This window comes from Rhincodon typus, chromosome 16 (genome assembly GCF_021869965.1).
Source record: "Rhincodon typus isolate 14 chromosome 16, sRhiTyp1.1, whole genome shotgun sequence".
In the NCBI taxonomy this organism is placed as follows: domain Eukaryota; kingdom Metazoa; phylum Chordata; class Chondrichthyes; order Orectolobiformes; family Rhincodontidae; genus Rhincodon; species Rhincodon typus.
In genome coordinates this window covers 8,592,049-8,619,924 of record NC_063347.1, presented here as the reverse complement: position 1 = coordinate 8,619,924, position 27,876 = coordinate 8,592,049, and the positions used below count along the sequence as shown (strand labels likewise).

The 27,876-nt window shown below is 43.8% G+C and overlaps 1 protein-coding gene across 2 annotated transcripts in view; it reads right to left on the bottom strand.

The window, feature by feature from the left end:
- Positions 1–27,876, bottom strand: part of si:ch211-161c3.5 (uncharacterized protein C3orf18) — a 76,825-nt gene that overhangs the window by 39,489 nt on the left and 9,460 nt on the right. The window contains exons 2-3 of one of the 2 annotated variants that reach the window (XM_048606505.1): positions 16,629–16,727; positions 13,009–13,086 (exon numbers count right to left, since the gene is read on the bottom strand). The exons of the other annotated variant lie outside the window; for it this stretch is intronic. The gene's annotated coding sequence lies outside the window, so the exon portion shown is untranslated. The remainder of the gene's footprint in view (positions 1–13,008; positions 13,087–16,628; positions 16,728–27,876) is intronic. 2 annotated transcript variants of the gene reach the window in all.

The following is a 27,876-nucleotide window of genomic DNA, read 5'->3' as shown; positions in this document are numbered from 1 at the left end:
TGTGCACAGTACTCCAGATGTGGCACCAATACCCTGTACAACTGGAGTACCATATCCTTACTTTTATATTCTTTCCTCCTTACTATAACTAACATCAGTCAATTTCCTTTCTAATCATTGCTGTGTCTGCATACTAACTTTTTGTGGTTCACATACCAGGACAGCCAGATGCCTCCATACTTCAGAGCTGTGCAATCTCTCTCATATGTTGTTTTTCTATTCTTTCTGCAAAAGGGGCCACATTCACAGTTGCCCCTTCTTCTACTAGGCCCTTTCCCATTTACTTTAACTCAGCAATATCTCTTTGCAGACTTCTTATGTCATCTTCACAAATTGTTTTCCTCCTATCTTTACGCCATTGGCAAATTTACAGTGTATAGCTGGTTCTGCATCAAAGTCATTGATATAGATTGTAAATAATTGAGGGTGCAATACTGATCCCTTTGGCACTCCCCTTGTTACATCTTGCCAATCCAAAAATGACCCATTTACACCTACTCTCAGTTTCTCTTCTGCTAACTTGGGGGTTGGTTAGCTCAGTTGCCTAGATGGCTGGCTTGCACTGTAGAGTACCTCAGCTTGCACTCCAGACTACCTTCATCCACTACAATTCATCTACCATCATATGTTCATAGCAGACACCATCTCCCTGGCCCTACACTCATCCCTGGAACATCTGGATAATAAGGACACCTACATCAAACTCCTGTTTATTGACTTTAGCTGTGTCTTCAGCACCATAATTCCAACCAAACTCATCTCCAAACTGCAAGACCTAGGACTCTGCTCCACCCTCTGCTACTGTATTCTCGACTTCCTGATCCGGAGACCACAATCACTGAGAATAAGTGACAACAACTCCTCCACAATAATTCTCAACACCAGTACTCTGCAAGGCTACGTACTCAGCCCCTTACTGTACTCCTTATACACTCAGGACTGTACGGCCAAATTCAGCTCTAACTCCATTTACAAATTTGATGATGACACCTCTGAAGTGGGTTGGATCTCAAACAACGATAAAGCAGAGTACAGAAAGGAGATAGACAGCTTAGTGTCATGGTGTAAAGACAACAATCTCTCCCTCAATGTCAGCAAAACGAAGGAGCTGGTCATCAACTTCAGAAAGCCGAGTGAAAGACATGGCCCTGTCTGAATCAGTGGTGCTGGGGTGGAGGTGGTCGGGAGTTTCAGGTTACTAGGAGGAAATATCACCAAAAATCTATCCTGGTCCATCCACTTTGATGCTACAGTCAAGAATGCACACCAACGACTCTACTTCCTGAGGAGACTGAGGAAATTTGTTATGTCCACAATGATACTTACCAATTTTTATAGATGCACCACAGAAATCATCCTATCCAGATGTTTCACAGCTTGATACAGCAACTGCTCTGCCCGGGACTGCAAGAAACTACAGAGAGTCATGAACACAGCCCATAACACAAACCAGCCTTCCTTCCATTGACTCTGACTACACTTCCCTCTGCCTCGGGAAAGCAGCCAACATAATCAAAGACCCCTCCGACCCTGGTTATACTTTCTTGCACCCTCTTCCATCGGGCAGAAGACACAAAAGTTTGGAAACAAGTACCAACAGATTTAAGAAAAACATCTTCCCCTCTGTTATCAGACTTATGAACGGACCTCTCATATATTAAATTTTATCTTTCACTGTATTCTGCATTCTGTTCTCTTACCCTGATGTAGCCATGTAAGATATAAATTGCCTGGATTGCATGCAAAACAATACCTTTCACTGTATCTCAGTATATGTGACAATAATAAATCAAATTCAAAATCAAAATCAAATCAAGAGTGACACCAATAGTACAGGTTCAATTCCTGTACCAGCTTGAGGTTACCATTAAGGTCCCACATTCTTAACCCCTCCCTCACTTGAGACATGGTACTCCTCAGATTAAACCAGTCATGTCACTCTATTGAGAGAGTAGGACTATAGCGACTTTACCGTTCTTTTTATTAGCTAACCAATCCTTTATGCACGTTTTCCCCTATTCTGAGAGTTCCTACTTTGTGAGAAATATTTGATGAGGCACCTTGTCAAATACCTTCTGGAACTCCAAGTACACCACACCTACAGGTTCCTCTTCATTTATGTTACATGTTACTTCCTCAAATTACTCTCATTAATTAGTCAAACACAATCTGCCCTGTCACAAAACCATGTCGATTCTGCCTGACTGCATTAAAATTTTCCACAAGCCCTTCTATTACCTCTTAATGATAAATGCCTGCAATTTCCCCCAGTACAGCGTGAGGGCTGCCAGCCCTGGAACAATGCGAGGACTGTGAGCTCCGGAACAGCACGCGGGTTGCGAGCCCTTGAACCATGTAAGGGCTGCGAGCTCCGGAGCAGCACGCAGGTTGCGAGCCCTTGAACAGTGTAAGGGCTGCGAGCTCCGGAGCAGCACGCGGGCTGCGAGCCCTGGAACAGTATGCGGGCTGCGAACCCCGGAGCGGCGTGAGGGCTGCGAGCCCTGGAACAGCGCAAGGGCTGTGAGCCCCGGAACAGTGCGAGGGCTGCGAGCCCTGGGACAGTGCACAGACTGCAACCCGGAGCAGCACGACGGCTGTGAGCTCTGGAACAGATTGGGAAAAAGCCCCAGAGCAGCGTTCAGGCTGTGAGTCCCAGGCAAAGACCAGCGCGGGGCAGGCAGTCCTGGCACTTACCTTAGAGCTGCTGAGTGCTGGTTCGGAGCAGACTGGGGCTTGGTGCAGAGCAGGGATGGCTCTGGGATCTGGCGCGGGCAGTCAGACCACTTGAGGAGGCCCTACATTGAGCTGCTACACTGTAATGTCTACTTGAAATTTCCTACCTTACTGCAATATCAATCCTTTAATGATGTCCCATTTTTAAACTTATTTTTCAACTCTAAGTAATGCAACTGCTTTTATTCCTCTGCTGTATCCAAGGATTGTACCTAGGTACTTGTACCTAAAATGTCACCATAAGAAGGCAGATGTTGTAAAAGCTTTTCACTATACTCCTACAATGCAGTACATATGACAATAAAAGGATATTCTACTCTGTTCTAAACCGGCCTGTAGCTTCCTGGTTTTCGTCTCTTGACTTTCTTGAATGAAGGAGTTACATTCTCTATTTTCCAGAACCAGGGGAAATTTCAGAAATCAAAATCAACGCACCTAGTATTTCAGCAGCTTCTTCTTTTAACACATAGGATGAAGTCCATCAAGACCTGGGAACTTTTCAGCTTCCAGTTCTTAACATTTTCTCAGAACTCTTTCCCTAGTTTTTATAATTGTTTTAAGTTCCTCAACTGTTCTTTTGGTTCACGATAATTTCTGTGATATTGTTTGTATCCTCTACAGTGAGAAATGACAAAATAGTTGTTGAATTCATCTGCTTTTTCTATATTTTTCATCAAAAGTTCCCAAACTTACTCTCCTGAGGACAAATGTTCACTTCACTTACTCTTCTTTTATAAATACTTGTAAACATTTCTAAATTCCTTTCTTTTTTCTTCTAACTCATTCTAGCATTTTTCTTGGCGAGGCCACACCTTGAGTATTGTGTGCAGTTTTGGTCTCCTATTCTGAGGAAGGACATTTTTGCTAATGAGAGAGCCCAGCAAAGGTTCACCAGACTGATTCCCGGGATGGCAGGACTGACATGAGGGAAGACTGGATCAACTGGGCTTCTACCCGCTTGGTCAGGGGGAGGAATCTCAATAGAAATATATAAAATCCTGATGGGACTGAAAAGGCTAGATGCAGGAAAAATGTTCCCAATGTTGGGGAAGTCCAGAACTAGGGGTCACAGACTAAGAATTAGGGTAGAGCCATTCAGGATCGAGATGAGGAAGAATTTCTTCAGACAGTTGTGAACTTGTGGAATTCTCTCCCACAGGAAGCTGTTGGGGTCAGTTCATTAGACATATTCAACAGGGAGCTGGATGTGGCCCTTACAGCTAAAGGGATCAAGGGATATGGAGAGAAAGCAGCAATAGGATACTGAGATTGCATGATCAGCCATAATTGTATTGAATGGTGGTGCAGGCTTAAAGGGCCAAATGGCCTACTCCTGCACCTATTTTCTATGTTTCTACATTAAGTCATTCATTTATTGCTTTTACATATTTGGTCCAATCTTCTGATATGTCACTAATCTTCATTCTACATTCTTCTTTCAATCTGATACTAACTTTAACTTCCTTCAATAGCTGTGGAATGTGTGACATTCCCCTAACTCTTTCTTTCTCAGTGGAGTGCATCTTCCATGAGTGTATGGAACATCATTTTAAATGCTTGATGCTGCATCTCCTGTCAGTCACACCTTAACTTAATTTTCTAGATCACTTCAGGTAGCTCTGTCCTCACATCCTCACAACTGCCCTTAATTAAGTTTAAAACATTAGTCTTAGACCAATTGTGCTCTCCATCACATTGATTTTATTTCTTTTATTTGTTCATGGAATACGGGCATTTCTGGGTAGATCAGCATTTTATTTCATTTAATCATGTTATGATTGCTGCTACCTACCTTTGTGGGAGGCGATGGCCTAGTGGTATTATCACTAGACTGTTAATCCAGAGACCCAGATAATGCTCTGGAGAGCAAGGTTCGAATCCTGCCACAGCTGATGGTGAAATTTGAATTCAATAAATATCTGGAATTAAGAATCTAATGATGACTGTGAATCCATTGTCAATTGTCCAAAAATCCTATCTGGTTCACTAATGTCCTTTAGGGAAGGAAACTGCCACCCTTACCTGGTCTGGCCTACATATGAATCCAGACCCACAGCAATGTGGTTGACTCTTAACTGCCCGATGGGCAATAAATGCTGCCTAGCCAGCAACGACCTCATCCCATGAATGAATAAAGAAGAAAAAAAACTGAGGTTATTAAGTAATCCGGTCTTGTTGCATATTACCAAATTTTGAACAGCCTGCTCTCTGGTTGGCTGTGGAACATGCTGCTGTAAGAATCCGTCCTGAGAAACACTCTATGAACTGTTCTTTGAGGCTACTTTTGCCAATCTGATTCAGCCAATCTAGAGCTTAAAACTGCTTGTGATTATGTCTGTTCCTGTCACAAAAGCCTCCATTATTACTTCCTGAACACCCTGCTTTACAGTCCATTTACTGTAAGGACCCTATAAACTACCCTCACGAGTGACTTCCAACATTTACTGTTCCTTATCTCTACCTGATTCTACATCTTGACCTTTAACAAAGGTTATCTCTGCATTTTGCTGATATTAACCTTAATTAAGAGGGCTATCCGTCCACCTTTTCCGAGTTTCCTGTCCTTCCATAATGTCATCTACCCTTGAATTTTCAGGTCCCAACCTCTGACATCTTGCAATCATGTTTCTCTAATATTCATTTCTTTTTGAGCTGTCAAATCATCTGTTGTATTACAAATGTAACGTACATTCAGATACAGAGCCTTTAGCTCTACCTTTTTACTATTTTCACAAACTCTAGCCTTAACTGCTGGTACGCTCTTAAGTTTGTAGGTTCTGTCATTTCCTGCCACTCTTTGATATCCTTTATTACGACTTAGCTCTCTTGTCTTTTTCTTTCTCCTTAATTTATCTCACCTTCCCTCATTTGATTCCTCACCCCATCCTTTAGTTTGAAGATCTCTCTCCTGTCCCAATGTTTAATTCACTGGACACTGGTACCAGCAAAGTTCAGGTGAAGACCGTATCAATAGTACAGCTCCCACTTTCCCCAGTACTAGTGCTGGTACCACATGAATCAGAACTCATTTCTCCCATACCAATCTTTGAGTCACATGTTTAACTATCTATTTAGAATCATTGAATCCCTATAGTGTGGAAGCAGGCCATTCAGCTCATCGGGTCCACGCTGACCCTCCGAAGAGCATCCTACCCAGACCCATGTCCCTATCCTAACCCTGTAACCCTGCATTTCCCATGGCTAATCCATTTGGCCTGCACATCTTTAGAATGGGCAATTTATACATTTCATAGAATCCCTACAGTGTGAAAACAGGTCCTACAGCCCAACAAGCCCACACTGACCCTCAGAGCATCCCACCCAGACCCATCCCCCTATAACCCACCTAATCTACACATCCCTGAACGCTATTGGCAATTTAGCAAGGCCAATCCACCAAACCTGCATACCTTTGGACCATGGGAGGAAATTGGAGCACCCAGAGGAAACCCACGCAGACACAGGTAGAACGTGCAAACTCCACACAGACAGTCATCCGAGGCTGGAGTTGAACCCGGGTCCCTGGCGCTGTGAGGCACAGCAGTAATAACCACTGAGCCACTGTGCCATGCCATTTACCTTGTGTCAATTTGCTTGTGGCTGAGGTAATAATCCAGAGAGGTTATGGGTTGTTTTTTAACATAACCTCTGGTTGCTCATGATTCTGCGCAGAACCTCCTTCCTAGTCCTACCTGTGTTGCTGGTTCCATTGTGGACCAAACCAACTGAATTCTATGCCATCATACTGAAAAGCTCCCCCAGCTGAGGGCAGATGACCCAAACCCTGACACCAGGCAAGAAGCACAGGCTTGCAAACTGTCCCTCTCAGTTGCTGAGAACTGTGTCCATCCTCCTGTCTATGCTATCATTACATGCCTATTAAACCTGCTCTGATCCACACCAGCAAGCCAGTCAACTGAGCCGAGCTACTCCGTGCACCTGTACCTGATGCTGTCATCTGGAGCTATGAATAATGTTGGAAGCTCCAATATGCCCAACTAGGGATCTCTCCTGCTCCCTCCTGGGCGGCAAGGTGGGTCAGTGGTTAGCACTGCTACCTCACAGTGCCAGAGACCCAGGTTTGAATCCACCTTCGAGTGACTGTCTGTGTGGCATTTGCACATTCTCCCTGTGTCTGCGTGGGTTTCCTCCCACAATCCAAAGGTGTGCAGGTTAGGTGGATTGGCCATGCTAAATTGCCCGTAATGACTAGGGATTTGTAGGTTAGATGGGCTCACCATAAGAAAATGTGGGGTTATGGAGTTAGGGTTGGGGGTGTGGGTTTGGATGGGATGGTCTTTGGAGGGTTGCGTTGACTCAATGGGCTGAATGGCCTGCTTCCACTGTAGTGGATTCTATGATTCAGAAGGCTTTGTAGGTTGATACTCTATGTGTTTAGCCAGATAATGAATGCTCCATCTGTGGACAGATGCATCATACACAAAGGCAACTCACAGTGGCCCATTTACAACCAACAAACACCAACCAGCTAAGTACCATTTCATCGATTTTTGGTGCTCTTTTGGGCAATACATATCAATAGGCCAAGACTCTGAGACATGCTCCAACCAGTGCCTTGGAAGCTTTTACATTCGCCTGGTAGATGGGGTCTCATTTTATCAACTCATCCAAACGTTTGACAGTGAGCACTCCCTCAGTACTGCACCCAATAGTTAGCCTTGGTCACGTGCTTAAATCTCAGAGTGGGGCTTAATCCACAGGCCTCTGGCCTAGGGGTGGCTTTGTTACCATTATTTCAGTAGCGCTCAGTGGAAAACTGGAAGGGCATTGTGCATGCTTTGTAACAAAGGTATACCCAATATAAGATGCCAAATCCAGAGCTGGGCAGCTCATGGAATGTGTGGCATGCTTAAACAAAATATCATAACTTAAAATAGCATTATAAAATATATAATATAAAAATACAGTAAATTTTAGATTAGGGCCCTCTCCTGCCTAGCTGGCCATTGACAAACCAGCACACTGCCACTTAAAAAGGGGCAGAAGCCAAACAGCCAAGTGTCACTGGCACATTAAAGCATGGGTTTATTGAATCCCTACGGTGTGGAAACAGGCCATTTGGCCCAACGTGTCCACACCACCCTCCGAACAGCATCCCACGCAGACTCACTCCCCTACCCTATCCCTGTAATCTTGCATTCCCCATGGCTAATCCACCTAGCCTACACATCCCTGGACACTATGGGCAATTTAGCATGACCAGTCCAACTAACCTGCACATCTTTGGACTGTGGGAGGAAACTGGAGCACCCAGAGGAAACCCTTACAGACACAGGGAGAATGTGCAAACTCCACACAGTCAGTTATCAAAGACTGGAATTGAACCCAGGTCCCTGGTGCTGTGAGGCAGCAGTGCTAACTACTGAGCCACAATGCCACCCCAAAAAAGGATTATAGAGTCCTGGAGTCATACATCACGGAAACAGAACCTTCAGTCCAACTTGTCCATGCTGACTAAACATCCTAAACAGTCCCATTTGCCTGTGTTTGATCCATATCCCTCTTAACCTTTCCTATCCATGTACTTATCCAAATGTCTTTTAAATGTAATTGTACCTGCCTCTACCACTTTCTCTGGCAGCTTGTTCCGTAAATGCACCACCCTCTGTGAAAAAGTTAGAACCCCTCTCACCTTAAACCTACGCCCTCTAGTTTTGGACTCTCCTTTCCTAGGGAAGAGACTTTGACTATTCACTTTATCTATGCCCCTCATGCTTGTACAAACATCTTTAAGGTCATCCCTCAGCCTTCTGTGCTCCAGGGTAAAAAAAAACTCCCTTTATAACTCAAACCCTTCTGCAAGAAGGCACTCTGTCCACAACTCACAGCTCAAGTCCTGCGTTTAACCCAACTATGTTTCTCCCCAACTGTGCCCCCCCCTGCCCCCTCCCCCCCCCCCCACTGCCCGCACGCTCCACCCCCCATACAAATGGGACAAGAGGCTGAATGACTGAGTGTTAACAGTACCACAGGGTCAAGACAAAGTTCATAGGCAAGTCAAGGCTCAGCTGACCGACTCGAGGAACATGGACCCTTTGACCTGCCATGCGAAACAAGCATGTCAGTGTCTGATGGAGTGAAGGCTGCGAGAGGGCAGGAACAAACTCTCAGCTTCCCTGAATATTTCTTTTTCAGGGTTGTTTTAGACGGTACTGGTTGCAAGCAATTTGTGAGAAAAGGGAAAACAGACCTCAGCTGCAGTGGGTGCTTTTGTGTCTTGTTAAAAATGAAAGGATTTTCTTCTCTTCAGAACTGTAATTATATCTGATGGACCTTATTAATCTTTGAGGCCTGTGTATCTTAAGCAGCCTTTAAAATGCTCGCTCTGGCTCAGTCAGATCGGACGTGGAAAACCAGAAATACAGACTAGCAACTCATAGCTCTGTGTTGTTCACCTAACATCACCTCCCCCCACCACAAGCAGCACTACAGCAGCCCACACAGAAACAGCAAAACATTGTTAATTCTGTAAAATATACAAAGCAGAATTAGCTTCCCCAAAATCACCCAATTATTTAAAAGAATAAGCTTTTTATTATCCAATTTGCTCCCTTCTTCCAGGCTGCTAACCTTAAAATGCCACGTAGGGGATGGGCAATCATTGGGGGAGGGCACCTTCATGGCGCTCAAGTCACATTCCTTTGTGACCTCTAAACTCCTCCATCTCGATTACTTGCCTTTCTCCGGTGGTCTCTATTGCAGCCCAGCCCATAATTGCTGCTGTTTTATTCAACTGCTCTAAACTCTGGATTTACTTCCCCAACTCCCTTAAGTTGGTCCTTACAAACCTGCCTCATTGACCAGGCATTTGGGAATTGGTCCAACCACTCTTTATGTGCCCTCAGTCTCAGATTTCCTACAGTGTGGAAGCAAGCCATTTGGCCCACCGAGTCCACAACAACCCTCCGAAGAGCATTCCACCCAGACCCACGACCCCTACTCTATCCACATAACCCTACATTTCCCATGGCTAATCCACCCAACCTACACATCCCTACAGGGCATTTAGCATGGCCAATCCACCTAACCTGAACATCCGGAGGAAGCCAGAGGACTCAGAATAAACCCACACAGCCACGGGGAGAATGTGCAAACTCCACTTAGACAGTCACCTGAGGGTGGAATTGAAGCCAGGTCCCTGGCACTATGAGGCAGCAGTGTTGACCACTGAGCCATCGTGCTACCCTCATATTCTGTAGCTTTCCACTTTTGTTTGTTCCTTCGTGGGATATTGGGTGTCATTGGCAAAACCAATATTCTCTGCCCAGGGCTTTTTAGGCCATTTTGGAAGATGTTAAGAGTCTACCACAATGTCCTTTGGAGTCACATATAGGGCAGACTTCTATCCCTACAGGGCAGTTTTCACATCAATCAATGATAGCTTTATGGTCCCCATTACTGACACCAGGCTTTAATTCCAGATTACAAATTGAATTTAAATTTCCCCAGCATGGGATTTGAACTATGATCCCAGAGCATTTGTCTGAGCCTCTAGCCCAGTGACATTACCACTGCACACCACCTCCTAGCTAGCTCTGGTGAAGGGCCTTGAGACTTATGACTAAAGACTTCAGTTAAGGAAGATCTTCAGTTAAGGAAGCCATTTCACAGAAGGTTTACTAGACTGATGAGCAAGCTGACTTAAGAAGAAAGATTGGACAGACTGGGCTTGTTTCCACTGGTGTTTAGAAGAGGGAGGGGTGACTTGATTTTTTAAAAATTCATTCATGGGATGTTGGCGTTGCTGACAAGGCCAGCATTTATTGCCCATCCCTAATTGTCTACAGGGCAGTTAAGAGTCAACCACATTGCTGTGGGTCTGCAATCATATGGAGGCCAGACCTGGAAAGGACGACAGTTTCCTTCCCTAAAGGACTAGATGGGATTTTCCAACAGACGACAATGGATTCACAGTCATTATTAAACTCTTAATTCCAGATTTTTTCATTGAGACCTATATAAACATTCCTGCGTGATAGTGCCAAGGTGATGTGGGTGCATCCAGAACTATGGAGCACTTTTATTTATGAATTCAGGAGTATTAGGACTGAGACGTGATGATTTATTTTTCCGAGGTCAAGAGACTTTGGAACTCCCTGACCCAGAAGACTGTGGAGGTGGGAATCATTGAACATTTTTAAGTCAGAGATAAATAGATTCTTCTTTGATAACAGAATCAAAAATTATCAAGGGTTGATAGGAACGTGGCATTTGAAGCACAAACAGAGCAGCTGTGATCTTGTTGAAAGAAGGAGCAATTCCAAGGGGCCGAATGGTCTCCTTCTGCTCTTAATTCTTCTATTGTATTGACGTGTAGCGGCAGGATAGCTGGTGATCTTCAATCATCATGACGTGACACTTACGCTAGATCCCATACAAATGAGCTGTGGGTCATGTACTACTGAAGAATTCATGTATTACCGCACCTGGTATCTTCATATGTACACAACAAATTGGTTAGGGCACTTATGGAATACTGCATTCAATTCTGGTCTCCCTGCTATAGGAAAGATGTTGTTAAACTTGAAAGGGTTCAGAAAGATTTACAAGGACGTTGCCAGGGCTGGAGGGTTTGAGCTATAGGGAGAGGCTGAAAAGACTGGGGCTATTTTCCCTGGAGCATCGGAGGCTGAGGGGTGACCTTATAGAAGTTTATAAAATCCTGAGGAGCATGGATAGATAGCGTAAATAACCAAAGTCTTTTCCCCACAGTAGGAGAGTCCGAGACTAGAGGGCATAGGTTTAAGGTGAGAGGGGAAAGATTTAAAAGGGACCTAAGTGGCAATTTTTTCACGCAGAGGGTAGTGCATGTATGGAACGAGTTGCCAGAGGAAGTGGTGGAGGCTGGTACAATTACAGCATTTAAAAAGCATCTTGAGGGGTAAATGAATAGGAAGGGCTTAGAGGGGTTTGGGCCAAATACTGGCAAGTGAGACTAGATAAATTTAGGATATCTGGTTGGCATGGATGAGTTAGACTGAAGGGTCTGTTTTCATCCTGTACAACCCTACGACTCTACGACTCTATGACACTGACAGGTACTTGTATATCTGGCCTCAAGCCTAGCAATTCAGATGCACTTTAGCACATTTTTCTCAGCCTGTCATGCTGCAAGAGGACAGGGCTCAGTAACATGGAGACTGAGAGCTTTATAGCATGAAGGCACATCCCAATGATGCAGTGGCAATACCACAAATGCGTGCTTTAATGGTATATCGCATTATCTGCAGGAAGATATAACACAAAGTAAATATATCCCTATGTGTTGAAATCAGCATTGTTGCAATATGCACCCGATTTGCTGATCACCTTTTCTGGAGAAGCAGCTCCTTGCCAAGTGTGGAAAATCCGATAGCCTTTCCAAACGATGATCCCCAAAATTGGCACAGACCAGGAAGGGGTTAAAATCAAGATCCTTCTCTATCTCTTTGTGCCACTTTAACCCCCTTTTGTTGTGAAGTCCAAGTTTCAACCATAATGCCAGGTTTCCCCAGTTCTTGACTCATAAGATCATTGGCACAAAACATGATGTGAGATGGTACGGCAACTATGAGTGTTAGTGAGAGTCACTAACTATGCAGAGTGAGACTGTGGAAAAAGAGACAAGGTCACTAGGATGTATAGCAGCTGAAACAAAAGCTTGTTTATAAATGAAACAGCTTGTGCCTAACAGGAAAACAGTGTCAGGCAGCATGGGGAAAACAAACCTTTTTTGACTTGTACTAACCCTTTATTTTCTTCCCTTTGTGAAAATGTGTGTTTCTCTTCAGCTTTCTTCATTGGGGTTACGATGAGAACAGAGCAGCCAACACCCATGTGTGATCACAACAAGTGAGTCTCAATGCTCCGGTCAACATATGAGGCATCACAGTCACACCCAAATCACAATAACTCAGTAATTGCTTGGGAAGTCTGAACTTCCAATAGGAAACTTACCTCTTCCCAGGACCGTCCAAAAGACTCTCTGACTCAGATTTGGAATTAGAGATTTTGGACAGTTCTGATATACCTGGATAGTTAGCCCAGGAAATGTGAAAAAAAAACCTGATTCCTGTCTAATGATACATTCTCTGAAATCCACTGATGTCTACCATATTGTCAGGCTGACTCTGCAGGATAAATTCTGCTCTTGGTGAGGCTATGAAGAACAGTGAATGCAGCTGTAGCACCGGAAACTGCACTTGAAGCTTACAAATATATAAAGGTGGATACAATAAAATAAAATGTGTGTAAAATCAAAGAAAATAAACATACTTCTCAGTGACTTCCTCAGTGACACTGGTTATAGGAGAAATCTGGCATGAATCAGGCAGCCTGAGAGTGGTTCATGTCCTAGAATGAGACAAGGAGTAAGGTCAATTTTCACCAAAAGAACTGCGGATGCTGTAAACAGGAACAAAAACAAAGTTGCTGGAAAAGCTCAGCAGGTCTGGCAGAACTGAGGAAGGGTCACCGGACCCGAAACATTAACTCTGTTTTCTCCTCCACAGATGCTGGCAGACCTGCTGAGCTTTTCCAGCAACTTTGTTTTTGTCCAAGGTCAATTTTCAGCTGGGCTGACCCTGCGATAGGGTTAGGATTAGGGTTAGGGTTTAGGATTAGAGTTGAATGATTTTCCAAATGCAAGTAAGGCATGGAAAAGATCCTCACATAACTAACTTCAATTGTGGTCATTGCAAACAGGTTTTGACAATGCTACTTAGTTGAAAGTTCCATTCTTAATTCAAGAATGCTGAAAGTGATCCTTGGAAGTAGGAGCAGCCATACTCTCAGAGGACTATTGGGTTTCTTCCTCATTACAGAGAGAGAGAGAGACGCAACTGGAGACAAGTTTAACCTGAGGACCACCACATCTCAGGCATGGGGTGAAATTGAGAAGGCAGAGGCTTCACAGTGACCTCAGCTGATTTGGGAAGTGAACCTGCTCTACATCACAAGCCAGCCATTCCAGTTAGCTGCCTCCCCCTACACTTGGAAGTAACACCAGTGCTTCATATTATTGCCATCCCATTGTGTCAGCTAAAGCAATTATCAACTGAAGTCACTATAAAACTGAAGCAGCAGTTACCATCACCAGTTTCCACTTAGGCATATTTGCAGGGAAGGATAAATAAAAATTAACATGTGGGTACAGAAGATGAAGAATCTCCATTTTTTTTTTCAGATTTAGCCCCACGCAGGCACAATCACAGAAAGTGCTGGAGAAACTCAGCTGGTGTGGCAGCATCTGGCAGATTGACAGGGTGGTGAAGACGGTGTTTGGTACACTTGCCTTCATCACTCAGAGCATTGAGTACAAGAGTTGGGCACGATATTATGGCTGTTCAAGACATTGGTAAGGCCACATTTGGAGTACCACATACAATTCTGGTCACCCTGCTATAGGAAGGATATTATTAAACTGGAAAGGATGCAAAAAAGATTTACAAGGATGTTACTGAGACTGGAGCGTTTGAGGCTGGAGAGGCTGGGACTTTTTCCCCTGGAGCATAGGAGGCTGAAGGGTGATCTTACAAAGATTAATAAAATCATGACAGGCATAGATAAGGTGAATAGCCAAGGTCTTTTCTCCAGGGTAGGGGAATCCAAAACTCGAGAGCATGGGTAAAAAGTGAGAGGGAAAAGATTTCAAAGGGACCTGAGGGGCAACTTTTTCGCAAAGGATGGAATGAGCTGCCAAAGGAAATGGTAGAAACAAGTATGATTACAACATTTAAAAGACACTCGGATAGTTACATGGATAGGGAAGGTTTAGAGGGATATAGGCCAAACGCAGGCAAATGAGACTCGTTCAGTTTAGGAAACCAGGTCAGCATGGACAAGTTGGGCTGAAGGGACAATTTCCATGACGTATGACTCTGTCTGTGGAAAAGGAAACAGAGTTTTTGAGTCCAGTATGACTTTTCTTCAGTGCTATACAGGCACTTTCATCCTTCACACTATCTCAGCCACAAGCAATTTGATCTCGAGTTAACATGATTGACAATGTTTTAGATGTTTAATAATAATACTTTGTAAAAGGTGGATTGTTTTTGTAGAAACAGAGCAAGCAGACACAAGTGCTCAGCTGAACCAGTTAGATAAAGCCCAGATCATTCCCTACACCAACAAGCCTTTAGTCATTCCAGCCAATAGCTACTTCACCTTTCTATTTGACCCACTTTCTCAGTCTCCAGATGTTTGAGACATTTTGTTCTCGCCTATTATACATAATGTCACTGGTTAAGTCTATCTCAGAAAGATATGCCCACAGCCAAGGTCAATATTAGTCCCTTGGTGATTTTAGAAGCATTCCTTTGATTTACACTTTTAAAACTTAGTACCATTTGTGCAAGGTAAGCTTTGCAAACATTTCCATTGTTCTTTAGATAATACAATTGGCAATAAATGTATTCATTTTGTCGGTCAATACTTTCAAAGTTTAGTCAGTATTCAAAATTAATAATTAATCGTGATGAGTCTATTGACAGTCTCAGAGCAGTTTTGTTAGCAGGTAGCTAGCTGGCACAGCTCATTTCAAATGGTAGTTTTGTTATTCTTTCATGGGACGTGGTTATCACTGGCAAGGCCAGCACTTGTTTCCCATCCTTAATTGTCCTTGAGCTCAGTGGATTGTTAGGGCCTTTTCAGTGGGCATTTAAGAATCAATGATGTTGCTGTCAACTTGGAGACACCTATAGGCCAGCCCAGAGGAGAAAATTTCCGAATAACACATATAGGTCCAAATTGTCATGTCTACTTTAGCATGGAGCTCCAGGATGACCATTTCCAAGCATTACGTTTTTTCCCCCTCTGAAAGACCAGGTAAGGACAGCACATCTTCCCTAATGAACATTAATAAACCAGATGGATTTTGCAACAGTGTGCAGAAGTTCTCATAATCACCATCACTGACACTTCCTTCATATTCCATTTTTAATCATTGCATTTTAATTCCACCAGTTGCCATGGTGAGAGTTGAACACGTGCTCCCACAGCATTCTCTTGTGAGGCAGTGGGGACATAGCAGTAACATCAATAGGCTTGTAAGACAGAACCCCAGGTTAATGATTTCAGGGTATGAGGGTTCAAATCCCATCATGGTGGAGTGCGAATTTAAACCTAGAATAAAATGTTAGTCTAATTGTAGCTACTGTCAACTGGTGTCGAGAAACACTGGTGCACTAATGTCTGTTAAGGAAGGAAATCTGCCATCCTTAAACTGGTCTGGCCTACATGTGACTCCAAACCCACTGTAATGCACTTGACTCTTAGCTGTCACGTGGACAAAAAAATGCTGGTCGAGCCAGTGATGCCAACATATCATGAATGTATTTAAAAAAAAACTAGCCCAGTAACATTATCAATGCACCACCATCTATTTTATGCCAAATGAATTAGTAACATCTTTCATGAGAGATAAAGTCTTGAACTGGATTGCAAAGATGAACAAGATGGGTCTTGCTGTCTAGACTGATATTTATTGCCCACGGGGCAGTTAAGAGTCAACCACAATGTTGGGGAGTCACATGTAGGCCAGACCAGGTAAGGATGGTAGATTTCTTTCCCTAAAGAACATTAATGAACCAGATGGATGTTACAACAATGGCTTATGTGGTCACCATCAGGTAGCTTTTTAATTCCAGATTTTTTATAGTATTCAAATTCACCATCTGTCTTGGTAGGATCAAACACATATCCCCATAGCATTGGTCTGTGGTTCTGGATTACTATTCCAGTGACTTACGCACGGTAGCACGACAACCTCCCATTTCTGGGCAAAAGAAATTTGGGTACAGGGGGTCTCTGATTTACAAACACTCATGCTTATGAACGTGATCTCAAACAGGGGTATAATTTTAAAGGTCTGACATACGAACATTTCCTGTACTTACAAACAGCTCCTTTACATAGTCCTGTGCTGTGTTCCGACTTGCGTACAATTCATCTTGTAAATACACTCAAACAAAACCTGCTTGCAACATGGGCAATGCCTGTACATGAAAGAAAAGGATGGTTTCACAACGCAGGGAAGTCCTAGTGTCTACACATTACAACAGTAACTAGATTGGCTATGAAGACACCCTGAGGTGGTGAAAGGCACTACATAAATGCAAGTTCTTGCCTTTTACTGCAGGATGCTAGAAATGAGACAGAACGTGGTTAATGCGAAACTGAAATCTTAACAATTGCCAAAAATGGATGTGCCTCTGTATAAATAGAAACTACGGAGAAAGAAGCTGTTCAGGCAGGAGGGCTGGATGGCCGGGTGGGAAGTTGTGGTTATAATTTAGCTGCATTGTTAAACGGTCCCTTTAAAACCAAATGATACTGGGCATATCTGTTACTGTTTTCGGTTGCCACCAAATTTTAACTGTGATGTGCCATAACAGCTGAAGTAGGAGCTACGTCTCAACGGTTATGTTCTATAAATATAAAAGGTGCAATTCGTGAACCACAGTAGTTCCTAGAAGAGGTGCCTGCAATAAAGTTGGGGTGTTGGTGGGGGTAGTGGAGTTAAGATGCCAGTGTGACGCATGTCATTTCTGAATTTGCTCTCAGGGTAAAAGTCACACAGGACTGCACCTTTTTGGACACCGTAACTTTCGATCCTGCTTTTTTAAATTCACCAGGAGGTCATGGCATCGAAAGTCGCCAAGTCTCCCAAAACATCAACGTCAGCCAATTTGACAACTTTACCAAAATCCATCACCACGCATAGGTACCCTTTCGGCTGGCTGGAGCTCGAGAACTCCGCTAGGGACTGGGAATCCACCATGTGTAGCTGAGACGTGGAGAAGCCATGTCAAAGTCGCACTGCCCAGCGTTATGGTCACCAGCTACCAATGTACCATGTAAGTCAAGGGGCAAAAGTGCAACCGGAGCAGCAGCAGTGGTAATGATTTGCGGTACTGCCCCCCAGCACCTCCCTGGATGCACAGATGTGCAGGCCCTCAGGGATAATCCGGGACATTGCTGGCTGCTGTGTCAATCTGCTACATTTCAAGATTAAAACCTGAGGTTCAAATTGGGTTGACAATCTCATTCATTCTGTGGCACAAAACTTTCCCAACAGTGCCCTCAAGTGGTGACGCACATCTGTTCTTGGTGGGAAACGAGTCCAGTCGAGGCATTTCTATAGAGCTCCTATTAACAACTGACAGCAAATTGTTTGGATCGGCTGTGGTTCTGTTATGTCGTAGAATGGAGCAAGAAATTTGAACACAGCAGGATTCCGCAAACAGTATTGACCATAGAGTCATACAGCACAGAAACAGACCTTTCGGTCCAACCAGTACATGCCGAACATAATCCCAAACTAAACTAGCCCCAACTGCCTGCTCCTGGACCATATCCCTCCAAACCTTTCCTGTTCATGTCCTTATCAAAATGTCTTTTAAATGTTGTAATTGTACCCGCATTCACCATTCCTTCAGGAAGTTCATTTCAGACGCAAACCACCAAAATTTGCTCCTCTTGTCTTTTTAAAATCTCTCTCCTCTCACCTTAAAAGATGTGCCCTCTAGAACTGAAATTCCATTCCAGGGAAAAGAAAACTACATTTAAATCTATATTCCTCATTATTTCATAAACTTCTGTAAGATCGCCTCTCAACCTCCCATGCTCACATGAAAAAGTCCCAGCCGCTCCAGCCTTTCTTTATAAATCAAATCTTCCATACCCAGCAACATCCTGGTAAATTTCTTCTGAACCCTCTCCAGCTTGACGATATCCTTCCTATAACTGGGCAACCAGAACTGGGCACAGTATTCCAGAAGAGGCCTCACTAATTTCCATTTTCAGTTCTAAGGAAGGGTCACCAGGCCCAAAACGTTAACTCTGATTTCTCTTCAGTGATGCTTCCAGGCCTGCTGAGCTTTTCTAGCAATTTCTGTTTTTGTTTCATTTTTGATGGTGGTGGTTCTGTGTATGATCTTACTCTGAAAGGAGTTGCATCTTCTCTGCAGTAAGCATCTGGAGTAACTAGGATTCTCACAGCGAGTAAGTCACTTCCCAAACCCCCAAAAGCCTGTCCACCATCTACAAGGCACAAGACAGGAGTGTGATGGAATATTCCCCAATGGCCTCGATGGGTGCAGCTCCAACAACACTCAGAGTCACAGGGATATTCAGCACAGAAACAGACCCTTCAGTCCAACACACCCATTCCAACCAGATATCCTAAATTTACCTTGTCCCATTTGCCAGCATTTGGTCCATATCCCTCTAAACCTTTCCTTTTCATATACACATCCAGATGCCTTTTAAATGTTGTAATTGTACCAACCTCCACCACTTCCTCTGGCAGTTCATTCCATACACGCACAACCCTCTATGTGAAAAGGTACCCCTGAGGTCCCTTTCATATCTTTCCCCTGTCACTTAAACCTATGCCTGCTTGACAGCATCTCGGACAAGGCAGCCCAATTCTTTGGCACCACATCCACAAGCATCCATTCCCTCAGCCACAGACACTCAGTAGCAGCAGTGCGTACCATCTGCAAGATTCACCTGCGTACCATCTGCAAGATTCACCGAAGCCCCTTAGACAGCATCTTCCAAATGCCCAAATACTTCCACCTAGAAAGACAGAGGCAGTAGATATAATGGAACACTACCTCCTGCAAGTTCCCCTCTAAGCCACTCATCATTCTGACATGGAAAAATATTACCATTCCTTCAGTATCACTGGGTCAAAGTCCTTGGATTCCCTCCCTAACAGCATTGTGGGTCTACCTACACCAAATGGACTTCAGCGGTTCAATACATTCAACCACCACCTTCTCAAAAGAAGTAGGGATGAGCAATAAATACTGACCCAGCCAGTGATGCCCACATCCCACATGTCAATAAACAAAGCATCACAGGATGTTTAATGGCTAGCACTGAGAAAGAAGCTAGGTCTGCCCAGATGGAAAAATCATCAAAAAAAGACAATACTTGGAAATGAACAGACTGAATGTCCATTTTGATTTTAGCAAGATGATTTGGGAGGCGATGGCCTAGTGGTATTATCACTGGACTGTTAATCCAAACACACAAATTTGTTCCCAGGTTCAAATCCTGCCATGGTAGATAAAAAAAGAATCTGCAATGAAGAGTCTAATGATGACCATGAATCCATTGTTGATTGTTGGAAAAACCCAACTGGTTCACTATTGCCCTTCAGGGAATGAAATTGCCATTCTTGCCTGGTCTGGCCTACAGGTGACTCCAGGCCCACAGCAATGTGGTTGACTCTTAACTGCCCGGTGGGCAATTAGAGATGGGCAATAAATGTCAGCCTAGCCAGAGAAGCCCTCATCCTGGAGAATGAGTATTTGTAAAAATTGTACCAGTATGTCTCATGCGCCAGTCTTACCGTTTGTAACTTCAGTCCTAGTAATGGTATCTCTGCCACTGCAGTACTGCACTGTGATGTTAGCCAGCATAAGTGCTTAGATTGGAAAGTGAGGTATAATCCACAGCCTTCCACCTCAGGAGCAACAGTGCTTCTTAACTGAGCCAAATTGGCAGAAAAAAAGTTCTGTTAAAAGTTGGTCCCTGGAAAACTACTGCAGATGAAATTAATGAATTATAATTAATGGACTTAGAACAGGTTCACATAGCTATTTTAACAGAAGTTGTCCCACTGTGGTGAGAGTAAATCCATAAGATGTAGGAGAAGTGGGCCATTCAGCCCATCGAGTCTACTCTGCCATTTAATGATCATGGCTGATTTGATAATCCTCACCTTCAGTTTCCTGCCTTTTCCCCAAAGACATTTACTGATTAAAAATCCATCTATCTCAGTTTTAAAAATATAACCATAAGACATAGGAGCTAAGTAGGCCATGAATCAGCAGCCCACTTCACATCTCTCCCATGGTTTATTGCATTCACTTTAAAGTGTTTAAACTCTCTGTTAAACAGCAGAGGAATGCCGAACTGATACTTTAAGCTTGGAAACTGTCATTTCCAAGTGTAATTTCAGAAATTTCCTGACACCTGATGGCAATATTTCTGGTGGACTTTGATATTCCAATGTCGGGAGAAAATCGGACCAATTTGGGAGCGCAGGGGGCTTGCACAGTCCAGAGGATTGATGGGAATGCCCAAGGTTTTGGTAAATTGAAAGTGACCCAAGGAGGGGTGGGCACTGCTGAGGCATGATGGGAACCATGAATGGAGCATCAAAATGGAAAAACCTGTGGAGGGGAAGATCATTCACAGATGGCCTATGGCCACAATCGCAACAACTCCCCCCACTTTGAGCTCAACACAGGAGATGTTTAAAGGAGGCTTTTCTGGACCTCACCCAGGCTCTAGGGAATGGCTCTGACCACAGCTGGCCTTTGGCCTCAGTGTGGCAGGGGCCTAGGAAACTTTGGAAAACTGCAGATACGAGCAAATTTTCTTCTTCTTCGGTTCTCTTCCTGAAGGAAGGACCTTTGGTGAATATTTGTCGAACCACAATAAAGTGACACCTTTTTTTTAAACTGAGGATAAGGCAAGGAGATGGGCACCAAGTCTACCTCGGCCAGGACAGGACATGACCCTTTGCTGCTCATGTTAATCAGATAACACTAGCCAATTGGTTGCCTAAGCTAACCAGCAGCCCACCTCCCCAGTGTCTTAAGAGGAAAGGTTGGGCTGGTTAGGCCCATAGAGGGAGCTTAGAAGGTGTCGTGATTGAAACAGAGAAGATCTTGAGAAGTTCAGACAGGGTGGATGTGAAGAGGAAATTTCCTCTTGTGGGATAATCTAGCACTAAGGGTCATTGTTTCAAAACAAGGGGCTTTCCATTTAAAATCGAGATGGGACGACACTTTCCTCTCAAAGGATTGTGAGTATTTAGAACTCCATTTCCTCCAAAGGGGAAGCAGAGTCTGAATATTTTCAACGCAGAAGTATGTAGACTGTTGACAAGTGAAGATGGGTGTAAGGTTATGGGTAGGGGGCGCTAGGTGGAATTGTGGAGTGATCAGGTCAGTTATGATCTTATTGAGGAGTGGAGCAGGATCAAGGGGCGGAGTGGCCTACTCCTGCTGCTAACTCACATAATTGTGTCTTTATATGTAACTGAGGAAGATCAGCCACTCCATTGGATGCCTGCTGCTTCCCGAAGGTTGGGACAAGTCCTCGCAGTGTCACCTCTAGAAAAATCTCACGGAGATGGGAACAGTTTGAGCAGCCAGCCCACAGTCCACAGTCCAAATTTACCAGCATGCTGCCTCCGAACTTATCTCCGGCCCCAGCACAGTGGCAAGATCCAGCCCCTGAAGCCACCAACTGGTGGCATTTCCCCACCAACTGCGACATAACTGAGGGAGCTGTCCATCAGAAGGGAGGTAAACACGACAACATCTCACTACTCTCCTTCCATCCCCTCTTAGGTTGTGTGGTTCAGTGGGTAGAGTCTCTCCATCTGGGTCAGAAGCTCTGGGGTTAAGTTTATTTTTCCTATTCATTCATGGGATGAGGGTGTCGCCGACTAGGCAGCATTTATTGCCCATCGCTAATTGCCCAGAGAGCAGTTAAGAGTCAACCACATTGCTGTGGGTCTGGAGTCACATGCAGGCCAGACCAGGTAAGGACAACAGTTTCCATCCCTAAGGGATATTAGTGATTCAGATGTGTGTACCTCTGACAATCAACTACAGTTTCATGGTCATCATTAGACTCTTAATTCCGTATTTGTTAGTGAATTCAAATTCCACCATCTACCATGGCAGAATTTGAACCCAGGCCCTCAACAAACTGCGGAAACAAAGACAGAAGTTGCTGAAAAAGCTCAGTGGGTCTGGAAGCATCTGTGAAGAAACATCAGAATTAACATTTCAGGCCTGGAGACCCTTCCTCTGTTTTCCCAGCAAGTTCTGTTTCCTATATTAAAACAGGGGCCACAATTCAAAAGCACTCTGTTGTCTGTAAAGTGCTTTGAGCTGTCCTAAGGTTGTGGAATGTACTGTATAAATGCATGTCCTACTTCCACTTTCTTCCCCAGTCTTATGCCCCTATCCTTTGTTGACCTCTATTCCTGGCATAGTCTTTGCCAGTCTCTGTGCTGCTTGTAACCATACCCTTGGCTCACCTCTATGTACCCATGGTCTATACCCTGTGTCACTTTTATCCACCCATGGTCCATACCCTTGGCTCAGTCTATTCATGATTCAAATGATGAGTGGTTTAGGGTGGCCACAGAGAGTTCATGAATTCCAGACATCAGACGAAATGCAAACCAGACTGTCTGGCTGAAACTCGAGGACAGTCCATTCTAATACAGCAGTTTGTTATCATGGAGAGCAACTGCACACGGAGGCCTTTTTCCTACACAGGGCTGGCACAGGAAGGGCAGCAGGTACAGTTAACTAATCAATGCTTGTGAGTCAGCAATGCAGTCTCTCTGGATCTGGGCATCAGGTGAGTGGGTTTAGAGTTCTAGGCTAGTGGGGAATCGGACCCTGCTGGAGCTTCACTGTGCTGGAGTGGTCACTGGGACAATCCTGTTCATGGTAATGACCACGTGCACTATTAGTGAAACCAAAATGAAAATGCCAGACATAAAACAATCTGCTTTCAGATAGGAAAATGCCCAGCTAAAATCTGAACTGTGTTGATTCAAAAAGTGTTGGGTCTTAGCAGAGATTGTGTCTTTGGTAGATTCTAGGGAAACTGCTACAGTCTAAACTGTTAATTTGATAAGATTACCTCTTTGTTTGACATTCTGCTAACTGTTTACACTACAGACAGCACCCAGGTTACAAATGGACTCTGTTCTGGAGTCCATTTGCAAATCAATTTTACGCAAATCAGAACACAATACAGGACAATGGAAAGCAGCTGTTTGTAAGTTTTGGAAATATTTGTACGTCGAGCCTTTTAAGTTATAACCATGCATTCGTAAGTCCAACATTCATAAATTGGGGAACCCCTGCATTAATCTTAGCATGAAGCTGCACACAGAATTTTCACTGTCCACAATCTGTCATCTTATCTCTTAGATTACTACTGACCTAAACTGACTATTCAGCTATTCGAAAATTATCCCCTTACTCTGCAAAAATAAACATGAATGAGAAGTCTAGGTCTACTTGTGACTTAGACACTCACTCCATCTCCTTGATATCTCCAATCTGAAGACCTGTGACTTGAACATGTCATACCTTCCAATGTTGTGATGAGATGTTTATGATTTATCTGTAATAATGTAACTTTTTTAAAGAGTTTCAATTTTAAACTGGTGGCATATGGGTTTTGGTCTATTTTTGTAAAGGAGTTTATTAATTAACTAGGCCTGTCTTTCTGAAACAATGATGTAAACCAGCATATGCCTCATGGAGTGTTAATGGAAGTTTGGTTATATTGTAGGGATTTATGACAAGAGAGAGAAAACATTGAAAACCATTAGCTTGCTTTTGGTTTCAGAATAATGACGAATTGACTTTTAGCTTAGAAAAACGCAGGGACTGAAAAGATTTTGGACAGTTCAGAGAATAGAATTTCATAGATTTCATAGAATCCCTACAGTGTGGAAGCAGGCTCTTTGGCCCAACAAGTCCACACCAACTCTCAGAGCGTCCTACCCAGACCCATCCCCCTAATCTACACATCCCTGAACATTACGGGCAATTTAGCATGGCCAATCCACCTAACCTGCACATTTTTGGACTGTGGGAGGAAACCGGAACACCCGGAGGAAACCCACACAGACATGGGGAGAATGTGCAAACTCCACACAGACAGTTGCCCGAGGGTGGAATTGAACCCGGGTCCCTGGCGCTGTGAGGCAGCAGTGCTAACCACTGAGTCACCATGCCCTAAAGGAGACCTGACTGAATTCAGATGCAAAAATAGTTTCTCCTAAAATAGATTTTGTTCAGAGCGGTTAAGGGAATGAGTTACCTAGGGTATGAGATCTAGTTTGTAAAAAAAATTCCAGACCAGGAGTGTTTAGTTAGAAATCTGCATTGGATATTCAAAACTAAGAAAATCTAAGATTTTATTTGTGTAAGGATTTAAGAAAAAGATTTCACAGCTCGCAGAACAGGAATTGAGGATAAAATAATTAAGTAGAGCCTACAGATTTGATAGGGAAGTGAAATTTCACTGGATCTTGAGTAACTATAAAGTGATGGTGTTGGGGAGTAAATGGGATTTTGTTTCGCCTAATGTTTTGAAATCTTTCAAACTGTGATGAATTTAGATAGCTTGGTTTGTTTCTTTTTACAAAATAAACATAATTTGTTAAAATCAATTCTGTGGTTTTATACGCAAAGGTTTCAGTGAAAACCCACATATGATCTCTCAAGCCAGATTTTATGCTGGGATCTGACATGTTCAGTAGCAGCATCAACTGTCCATACTGCACACAACATCTACTCAATCAGATGTTATTACATTGTTTAAAATAGATCTGGACAAGTGGTTGAAAAGAATGTGAAGAATTAGCATTAGGATTACAGCAGAAAACACAAGCTGAGGACTTGGCACAGTTGCAATCAACTGTACGCCCTCCTTCTGCACTGGAATTGCTTCAAATTATGTCATAACATTCACCTTAACATCCAACAGCCAACTTTATCATCGCCTGACTCTGCATTGATCACCTTCAACCATTCCAGAAAGTGCAAACTGTTTGGGAATCTAGAACAACATGTGGTGCAGTGGTAATTTCCTTACCTCTGGGTCAGAAGGCCTAAGTCCCACCTGAGCTAGTGATGGTCACAGAAACGTATTACAACCATAGAATCCCTACATTGTGGAAATAGGCCATTTGGCCCATCGAGTCCACACCACCCCTCCAAACAGTATGCCACCTAGCCTGCATATCCCTGGACATTATGGGCAATTTAGCATAGCCAATCCGTTTAGCCTGCACATCTTTGGACTGTGGGAGGAAACCAGAGTACCCAGAGGAAACCCATGTGAAAAATGGGGAGAATGTGCAAACTCCACACAGTCAGTTCCCCAAGGGTAGAATTCAATCTGGGTCCCTGGTGCTGTAAGGCAACAATGCTCACCGCTGAGCCACCATGCTGCCCTGTATATTATAATGTGTATCATTTTTCTTGTCACTCATTACTTCCATTATGCTAATCTGAGAATCCATTCATTTCTTATTCCACATGGCCAAGTAATTTATAACAAGTGCATGTGGCACCATAACTCAAAACACCTCCCTTCTTCTTCACATCCTGAAGAGACCAAATCAATCCATTTCCTTTTGCCCCTGTCCCCCTGACACCATAAGATGTGGGAGCAGAAGTAGGCCATTCAGCCCATCGAGTCAGCTGCAACATTCAATGAGATCATGGCTAATCTGATAATCTTCAATTCCATTTACCCACCTTTTCCCAGATCCCTTACTGATTAAAAATCCGTCTCTCTCAGCTTGGAATATACTTAATGAACGAGACTTGACAGCCCTCTATGGTAAAGAATTCCACAGATAAACTTTGTGAGACTCTGCTTTAAATAGGTGACCCTTTAATCTGAGATTATGCCCTCTGGTCCTGGACTCTCCCACAAGGAGAAACAACCTCTCTGCACCTACCCAGTCAAGTCCCCTAAAAATCTTGTGTGTTTCAATAAGGTTGCTGGTCATTCGTTTAAATTCTGAATTCCAGTGTGTACAACACATTTGTGAACCCATTTGCCCCATTAACCCACTCTTTTCTGATTGCCCTGAAAAGTCTCCCTTTCCTGGTAGACATCCAGTTCCTTGTTGAGGGTCTGCCTGGTGTCTAATCTTTGACCATTGTTCCAAAAGGCACCTTGAGACATTTCTCAACATTCATGAATCACTGCAGAATTGCAACAGAATTCCTTCAATCCCCATTCAAGGTTTCTGCATCTCAATACTGAGCACATCATTGTTTACAGCATAGAGGGAGGTAATTTGGCCCATCGTGGTTGCTCTGTCACTTTGGAAGAGCACTTTAATTTGGTCAGTCGTTTGTCCCCTCTTTGACCCTCGAATCCCTAGTGTGGAAAGAGGCCATTTAGCCCATCAGGTCTGCAACAACCCTCTGAAGAGCATACCATGGCCAATCAACCTAACCTGTACATCTTTCGACTGTGGGAGGAAACCGGTGCACCCGGTGGAAACCCATGCAGACACGGGGAGAACGCGCAAACTCCACACAGACAGTCAGCCGAGGATGGAATCAAACCCGGGTCCCCAGCACTGTGAAGCAGCTGTGCTAACCACTGAGCCACCCCGACCATAACCCTGTCAGCTTCCCATCTTCTTGTCTTACACTCATGCAACCTCAAATGTGACAGTATCTACAGAACCACCAAGACTAAAGTCAATAAGGATTCACAGATTGTTTTTAATCATGTTTTTAATGTCACTATGTTAATAGTACCTATACCTGATGCTCTTGCACATGATAACTTTGGTTTTCATTGAAGGAAGCCTTTCCTTTCATCCTTTGATCATTTGTGGGTTATTCATTTGGGTAGCAGAGAAGCAAGGAAATGGAAGGAGTCCATTCAACCCATCATGCATGTACTAAGGGTACATGATCCCACTTTCCAGCTCTCGGTGCACATCTCTGTAGGTTACAGCACTTCAGGTGCATGTCCATTTCCGGTTTGTATCAAGGTGTTCAATATTAATTAGCACCAACCTTGTGTCGGCTGAATTGAATGCATGCAACTATGCCAAACATGACCACAGCTACAGTCAGCATACAAAGGTGATGGAGTTGGGCCAGAAAAGGCTGAAGCCTAACCCCTCGATTTATACTGAGATATCTGACCTCAACCACAACACTGACTTTCACATATGTACTTCAGAGTTGGCACTAATACCTCTCAACGGGAGAAGAAGGGAGCAGAAATACACCCTACTGATCATAAGGGGAGGCAATGGCCTAGTGGTATTATCGCTGGACTGTTAATCTAGAGACCCAGGTAATGTTCTGGGGACCTGGGTTCGAATCCTGCCATGGCAGATGGTAGAATTTGAATTAAATAAATATCTGGAATTAAGAGTCTAATGATGACCGTGAATCCATTGCCGATTGTCGGAAAAACCCATCTGGTTCACTAATGCCCTTTAGGGAAGGAAACTGCCATCCTTACCTGGTCTGGCCTACATGTGACTCCAGACACACAACAATGTGGTTGACTCATAACTGCCCTCTGGGCAAT